This window comes from Phascolarctos cinereus, unplaced genomic scaffold, assembly GCF_003287225.1.
Source record: "Phascolarctos cinereus isolate Bilbo 61053 unplaced genomic scaffold, phaCin_HiC Scaffold_4;HRSCAF=312, whole genome shotgun sequence".
Taxonomy (NCBI): domain Eukaryota; kingdom Metazoa; phylum Chordata; class Mammalia; order Diprotodontia; family Phascolarctidae; genus Phascolarctos; species Phascolarctos cinereus.
Window position 1 is genome coordinate 457,451,565 of NW_027555847.1, and position 8,634 is coordinate 457,460,198.

The 8,634-nt window shown below is 41.7% G+C and overlaps 1 long non-coding RNA gene across 1 annotated transcript; it reads right to left on the reverse strand.

Annotated features, from left to right (window-relative positions):
• Nucleotides 1-522: 522 nt before the first annotated feature.
• LOC144456964 (uncharacterized) lies at nt 523-8,326 on the reverse strand. The gene is made up of 2 exons (XR_013486211.1): nt 8,185-8,326; nt 523-1,941 (listed from the first exon to the last, which is right to left on the reverse strand). It is a non-coding gene; the product is annotated as an uncharacterized LOC144456964 (long non-coding RNA).
• Between the last annotated feature and the right edge of the window lie 308 nt (nt 8,327-8,634).

Sequence of the window (8,634 nt, forward strand, 5' to 3'; positions counted from 1 at the left end):
GTCTTCCTGACTCCAGGACTGGCATTCTAACAACTGCACCATCTAGCTGTGCCCACAGAAGAAACTTTTCTTGGTCCTGGTTTGCTTATTGATGAGAGGGATTTCTGACCTCTTCTGGCCATAGCTAGCCCATCATAAAGCAGGGCAAGCAGACTCAGAGGCCAGGAGCTAGAGGAATTAAGCCTGCCACTACCAATGATTGTGTTGCCACTGCATGGCACACCTCTCCAACCTTGACTTAAAGTGAGTCGCTCTTCTGCCACAACTCTATCAAGACATTTCCTATGACCAATCAATCAACATCTATTAAGCACCTACTATGTGCTGGGCATTTGTGTAAGCACTGGAGACACAATAAGAGGAAAGAGACAGTCTCTGACCCCAAGGAGCTTACAATCTAACAGGAGAGACAGCATGCAAACAAATACATATACATTTCTCTCAATTTCCAGGCCAAACTCACAACCTGCACAATGAACACGAGGGGGCAGGGATGGAGATATGAAAAGATGGGAAAGAAGCTAAAAGGAAGTGGCATTACCATTTTTAATAATGGATAAATGTTCACCTTTCCAAAGAATGACATTTGATAATTTTACCTTCTTACAAATAAATCCAAGTGATTCTCAGGAAAATTATCAGAGAAAGTGGGATGATTTTTAATGATTGTAAAGCATATAAGAGGTTTAAAATTCCACTGAGCACTATAAGCATGATGAGTAGAGAATCTGGAGTCAAAGGATATGGGTTTGAGTCCCAGCTTCTCTTCTTACTACTTGTATGATCTTGGACAAGTCATTGCCCCCCTTTGGGGACCTAAATTTCTTCACTGGAAAAAAAATGAGGGTATTGAATTAGATAATCACCACGGTCCCTTCCAGCTCTGAAACCTTTGATCTAAATTAGCACATTCACCTCTACTGAAAACAGGGCCTCCCAGGCAGAGCCCAGCTCCCACGTGTTACATAATAGAGCAGGCAATCAAAGGTACAGCGCCACCTGCCGACCACGAGCTAGAGCTACAATCTCAAATTCTGCTTAGCCTTTCCAGCCTTCTAGGGTACAATCTTGGAGCCACTTTTATTTCATGCTTGTAGAACTATGATTATTATAATTGATCTAATAGGAAAGAACAGAGATGATAAATATAAAACACTATCCCTGAACGTGTTCTGCCTCATTCAATTCTTTTAAAAATCATTCCTCTTGTGAATCATCAGTGGCACCTCTAGGTCCTCAAGCGCAACCCTTTGACCGACTCCAAACTTCACAGAACAAATCCCCTTATTGAAAGGATTTGTTCTGTAAAACTTGGACTCAGTCAAAAGGCCACACCCAAGGACCTAGAAGGCCCTCAAGGCCCCAAATGGTCCCCACCCCTGCTCTAGACTCTCTAGACTCACTCTCCCAGATCAAGGAGTGGTACACCTTGTCCTCAGCATTCTGGAGTACTCCTAAGGGCCCATGATTGTCTTTTTTCTGTGTTACTAGATCAAACCTTCATTCTAGAGCGTCTGCCTCCATTTTAGCTGCCAGTGATCAGCATTCAGTTTCATCTAACTGATAACAGCAATTAGCTTTTTTGAAGGGATATTCACTAGGAAGATACAGCAAAGCACAGAAGTGTAAATTGTTCCCCACCACATCTAAGGGGGCACATTGTCCTCCATAGAACTTCGGTCCCTGGGAAGAATGGACTCAGACTTAACATCCAAGAATTATTAGTCACGGACCAGGTTCACTGCCAATTGTGGCATGGCCAACGGACGGGGGACTCTACATCTCTGTCACTGGTAGACCAGGTTTGCTTCTCCAATGGCTTGACATTCCCGTATGGCTCCTGGAAATTCCCATCATCTGCTCCAGCTCATAGACCTCTGGTAACTCGTCATTCTGACCTTAAAAATTTCATGAGGTCATAGCATCTCCAATCTCCTTCACCTAAAAGTAGGAAAGAATAAACGTAAAGAAGACAGAAGCAACAGCGGAGCCATGAACTCTCAGTTTCCTAGCCACTCTGAGAGGGAGGGCCCAAGGCCTAGCCCCCACTTGGAGCACCACAGCAGTTTGCCCTTCTTTCATGTCAGCTGGGCTGAAAAGAGCCGTAGCCAAGAGATTTGCCCTTGCTGGCTAATGCCTTTTGAATGCGGTCTAGTTCTGAATGTAAGCCAGTCCAAAAGGCTTCACTAAACCACACGATTAACCAACTGCAATCAGTTACAAAATGTCTGCACATGCTCGTAAGGACTGGGCTCTTTGGCCAGTCCCCCATAACACTCACACCTCTATAATATGGAACAATTTAAAGTATTAGATTTCTGTTTTTAAGCACTGAAGTTCGAAAGCACTTTTCCTAAAGTTGATCAGGAGCGGATTTGGAGGGGACAAAGCATGTAACATGAGATGCTGTGTCTACAAACCACCAAGCATACATTTGAGTTTTTTAAGAGTATTCCTATTATTTAGTTTTTCAGAGGCTTAAACACTTAAAATAATCATTATTTACAATGCCTACTGAATACAATCCTTAGGCAAGCATTCAAGGCCTTGCACAATCTGACACCACCCAATCTTCCTAACCCTACATCATACGACTTGCTCCCTTCCCCTCCACATACTTGGTGCTGTAGCCAAATCCAATTACTTACCACTGCTAATTCATTTGCTTTACTTTCTCATATGCTCTTGTTTATAACATTCCGTGGGCCTAAAATTATTCTTCTTCTTGAGTCCCCACATTCCATCTTGAAAGTTCACATCAGACACTTTTCTTAGGTGCTTTTTCCCCCTCCTATGACCAATCTGTAAAGACCTTCCTGGCTATACAATGAATCAATAAATATTTATTAAATGCCTACTCTGTGACAGGCACCATGACAAGCAGTGGAATCACAAACTCAAAATCACAATATTCCCTGCCTTCAAGGCATTGACATTCTTTTTTTTTTATTGTTGTTGTTGAAATACAGTTATCAAAATATATTTTAAAAAGCCAAGTTCACAGACTCTAGGTTAAGAACCTCTGATAGAGGAGTAAACTGAGACCCAGAAAGTGACTTTCCTAAGGTCACACAGATATTAACTGGTTTTGAGGCATCTGAACCCAGGTTGTCTGACTCCAAATCCAGCACCCTTTGCACTGGGGGTCAAAGAATTTATATTCTAAAGAAGAACACATGCACACATATATGTGTGTATATTAAAATAGGCATATATCTTGGGGCTACATATGCATATCAGACTGGCTAATGGAGGGAAGTATGGGAAGTCTCTGAAGAAGGCACAGATATTCCCCTCCTTAGAGCATGCAGAGATACCTCTGCCTGCTTCAAATCTGACCACGTGTACAGGCTTGAGAGCTTACTTTCATTAGCTGGCATTACATGGTGACAAAAAGTCTTCTGGTTAGGGGGCAGCTAGGTGGTGCTGTGGATAGAACCAGCCATAAGGTCAGGAGGACCCGAGTTCAAATCCGGCCTCAGACCAAACACTTGACACTTACTAGCTGTGTGACCCTGGGCAAGTCACTTAACCCCAATTGCCTAAAAAAAAAAAAAGTCTTCCGGTTAGCTTAGGAGCCAGAAGGCCCAATAACTCAGGAGTTGTTGAACCAGAGCTAAGTGTACATAGAAAAAGAACAATCCACCCTTGGTAATTTTTCTCTCCTTTCTTTCCATCTGAGGTGGAGGGAAGAATGGACATGATTCCTTCACCTGGCTGAGGCAGCAGGTGATGCTACAGGGCTAGAACTAAGGAGAAAAACTAGGACTGGAGATAGATATAGAAAAATATGTCTACGTAGATATAGCTATGTAGAGAGATAGGCATGGATAGATATATCTACATAGATACACTTACACACACACACACACACACAAAAACTGTGGGTATACCTCATGGTGCTGTCCTAGGCCTACTCTCAGATAACGATAGATAAATGGATAGATCTACATTCCATACATGCAGACAGACATACATAGACAGAGATAGTTATATATCTCTACCTATAGATTTAATATACATGCATGCATACATACATAAGTATATGTACACATACATGTGGGTTTTTCTTCCTTAGAATGTAAACTTCTTGAAAGCAGGGAATACTGTAATTTTGTCTCTGTGTTCCCGTATCTGTCTGTCTCTGTCTGGGAGTCGACCCAGTTCCGAGCCTTGAGGTACATCCACACGTAGTGGGAAGGATCTGGGTGATGATCCAGCAAAGGAGACTGAGAGTAGATAAGACTGGCAGGAGGAGAACCAAGAGAAAACAGCATCATGAAAAGTGAGAGAAGAGAGTACCAAGGAGGAGAGAGGGCTCAATAGTGTCGAAAGGTACAGGGAGGTCAAGGATGAGGACAGAATATACCATTGGATTTGGCATTTAACAGATTACTCATCATTTTGGAGAGAGCCTTTTCCTGACCTCTTGAACCCAAAGTCACCTCTCAGCCTGAACATGCCTATCTAGGAATAAATGGACATTTTGTCTTAGATCTTAGATTTTATCTAAGATCAGGAAAGAATAAATACAAAAGAAATGGTCCAAACCTAGCCTCAGACTCGCTTAGTCAAGGTAAACACTTTAGAGCCCATTTGTTTATAGCCATCAGCTGCTGAGGACCAGAAAGACCCGCCCTTCCCTACCCCTCATTGAAAGTCTTGGAGTTACATGATGCCACCAGGAAAGTCAAAGAAAGAGAGAAACCAAGCTGGAAACTGACTTTTCTTTTACTGACACAATACCCCACTCCCTTGCCACTATCACGGGCTGGAGAAAGACCAAGACACTATATAGGGTTTTCCACACCATAACAAAACACCAAGTCTTTTCAGTACTGGAATACCACATACTTGGAAGCAGGCCCCAAATTTTCCATGTGGTCAATGAGAATCAGAAAGGGCATCTTGACCATTCTTCATGGCCTGGCCCTTGTTACATTTTTATATCCCTAGCACCTTGCACAGAGCCTGGCAAATAGTAGGCACTTAAAAATGCTTGTTTATTTGATTAGAATATCTCTTAATTATCCTCCACCCACTGATAATTGGCCATCCCCCCAAAAGAAAATCCCTAAACCTTAGGACTAGTTCTAGTAGTCAGAAATCTGTGAGAAATGATTTGAAGTCATCTAAAGGCTTTCAAGCGCCAAAATATTTCATTGAACTAATGGGAAGAAAGGACTGCATCAGGAAGATGCTAAGGAATAATAAGGAAGTGGATGCCAGGCAGTGAAATCCACCAAATGGGATAGGCAGACTTCCAAAGACTAGGCTAGAGCAAGGCCTGCTCGGGTGACCAGAGAGGGAATGATGGGTTACTTGGGTTGCGATCAGAGTTGTTTGCTTTTTCAGGCAGCAGCCAGAAAAAGTCCTAAGTATTGCAAATAAGGGCCTGATATGAGTACTCCAGCTGACCTCTGCTGGCACTGGAAAGAAATTTGTCTTCCCTTTCATTCAGTGGGAAGGCTGGCAAAGCTTCACTAATGTTCCTGGAACTAAACAGTATTACTCAGAGAGGGGGGTTGGGGACAGAGGTGGAGAATCAAACTGGAACCTATTCGCATTGTAAGTTTAATTGCCTGGTGATCAGTCAGTCAATAAACATTTATTAAGTATCTGCTAGGTGCCACACACTCTGCTAAGCTCTGAGGACACAGATACAAATAAAAATAAAGGCAGCCCTTGCCCTCAAGGAGCTTATAATCTAATAGGGGAAATGGAAGCTAAAAAATAAGGATAGAGGTAGGAAGATAGGGTGAAATGGAGGGGGGGGGAGGTGCTAGACACACAATGGAGAAATTCAAAGAAAGAAGTCCAAAAGCAGTGTAGCTGGGGAACATGGGGAGAGGACTATGCTGAGCCTTTTCCTTAGAGTCCCTAGAGCCCATGGCCCTCTCTCCAGTAAGAGGGTCCCATCAGAGGGGCAGAGAGAAGTTACCAATGAGATGTGAGTACCAGGCAAAATCAACCTTGTAAAGAAATATGAAAGACAGGGGTTTGTATTTTCTCTAACAATAACAGCTAGCATCTCTATAGCACTTCAAGGTTTACAAAGCACTTTACACAAGCTATGTTATTTGATGCTCACAAGAATCATCGAAGGTAGGTGCTATTATTCTTCCCATTTTATAGGTAGGAAAACTGAAGGCAGCAGTGGTTAAGTGCAAGATTCAGCTAGTCTAAGTAGTCTTCCTGATAGAGTCTATCTATGGTATTACTTAGCTTCCTCTTTAACAAAAAAGCAGAGAACAACTTAAGGAATTCTAACCAAAAAGGCTAGATTACTACCCTCAGTGAAGCTGGCTGTTTGTGCTTTGAAATTGGTATGATTCAATGAAAAAGAAATTTCTAACATTAAAAGCCCTCCCTAATCTAGTTCCAGTCTCCCTTTCCACCATACATTCTATAGTTCAGCTATACTACATGATTAGCTGTTCACCTAACTCCTCTTGTTATCTCTTATAATCTGTGTGCATTTTATGGTAGTTCTTCACATTTCCACCTTTTAAAAACCTTACTCTTTTTTTTCAAAGCCCAGCTCAGGTACCTTTTCTCCCTTCTAAAATATCCTTAGAACACTTTGCTTGGGGGGAAGTAGGGGAGAGGGAGTGCATTCCTACTATGCAGTACTAAGTGCTCTACATATATTATCTCATTTGATCTTCACAAAAATCCTGTGAGGAGGTGCTGTTATAATCCCCATTGTACAGCTGAAGAAACTGAGGCAGACAGTGTTTAAGTGACTTGCCCAGGGTCACACAGCTAGTAAATGTCTGAAGATGGATTTGAACTCAGGTCTTCTGGACTCCAGGCTCAGAGCTCTATCTGCTGTACCACCTAGCTGCCCCTTTAACATTCTATCTTGTAGCACACTTCTTTTTTAACATTATATGAAATATCCTCCACAATGGACAATGAGTTTAGGTCCAGAACTGAATCGGAGGAAAAGAGAGAAATTTTTAAAACATTTTTCAATGGCAGTGGATCGAGTACCGGCCCTGGAGGCAAGAGGACCTGAGTTCATATCTGGCCTCAGACACATGATACTCCCTAGCTGAGAAAGGAAAAATATTTTTCAATGCTCTCCCTGAAACAAAGGCCCATCTTTTTCATATGAACATTCTTCTGGTATTATGTGGCTGCAAGTCATGGAACCTTACAGTCTCTGAAACAATTCAGTTGAGAATCACCCAAAGTACAAAGAAGAAGCACATTGGTGGGCATGAAGAGGTCACTTTTGTTGTTGTTGTTGCCGTTCAGTTGATTCTTCATGACCCCATTTGGGGCTTTCTTGGCAAAGATAATGGAGTGGTTTGCCATTTCCTTCTCCAGCTCATTTTACAAATGAGGAAACTGAGGCAAACAAGTTTAAGTGACTTGCCCGGAGTCACACAGCTAGTGTCTGAGTCCAGATTTGAACTCATAAAGAGGAGTCTCCCTGACTCCAGGCCCTAGCACTCTATCCACTGTGTCAGCTAGCTGACCACAAAGAGGCCACAGCATATCACCAACAAGGAATTTAGATGGAGAAGCAGTGTAAAAGATGTCTTCAAAGAATCATGAGAACAAAAAAGAAGATGAGCTGGCCATGTACAAAGAGAGAGGGATGGGCAGCCTGCATGTACCACTGGTATCTGTGTGATATCAAAAGAATGTGAAGAAACACATGGGATAGACCTGTTGTGGTAAATTTATGGAAGGACATGACCAAGAGTAGCACAGGATGAGCAGACATGGATGAGTTGCAATCTTCATTTTTGGAGGGTATATCCACATTGATGAAAGTACAGGTCCATTTGAGTATCTTCTAAAGAAAAGTCTTCCTCCAATACTTTATAATGGTATGGAGGTGACCTTGGGTTCTTAAGGGCTATTACAGAGAATCATAAGTTCCAGTAGGTCCTCCATGTCTGAATCTGTGATTTCATTGCTGTAGGTAATTCTCATTAAGAAAATGCCGTCTACCAATGCACACTGGCACCTCTCCTGCAACTTAGTCTTGGAGGGTTTCCTAGGGCATCGAAAGTTAAAGGGTTTTTCCCCAGGCTCACACAGCCAGCATGCTTATGTTGGAAGTGGGACTTGTACCCTGGTCTTACTGAATCAAAGGCCACCTCTCTGTCTACTAAATTCAACTGCCTCTCACATATTGCTCACTATATCTTAACAGACAGGAAATACCTGCTTACTGATGGAAGAGTCAAAGCAGAATCCAGTTGTCTGTTTGCTGTCAGATCATCACACTGTCAGAGAAAAGGTTAAAATAGTATCATATTAAATGAAAATCAGACATTTCATCATGACTTCAGAAGAGTGAGTGTTATCAAAGAAAAAGGGAGAAGGATCATTGAAGCATTTTTCTAAAAAATTCACAGAGGACAACAGAGGGCCATAAATAATCACAGACAAGTAGAACATCTTAGAAACTTAAATGTTAAATTTTTTTTATATTTTAAGAAAAAAGCAAACTGTACAAAGATTTACAGTTTCATATACAATCCTTTTCTGTTCTACTACAATTTTGGTGCTTTTAAATTTATTTATTTGGTGTGTTTATTTAAATTTTAAAATTAAAATTTTTTTAAACTCTTGAAGGAAATGAACAGAAAAGCCAGAAGAAAACACAAACAA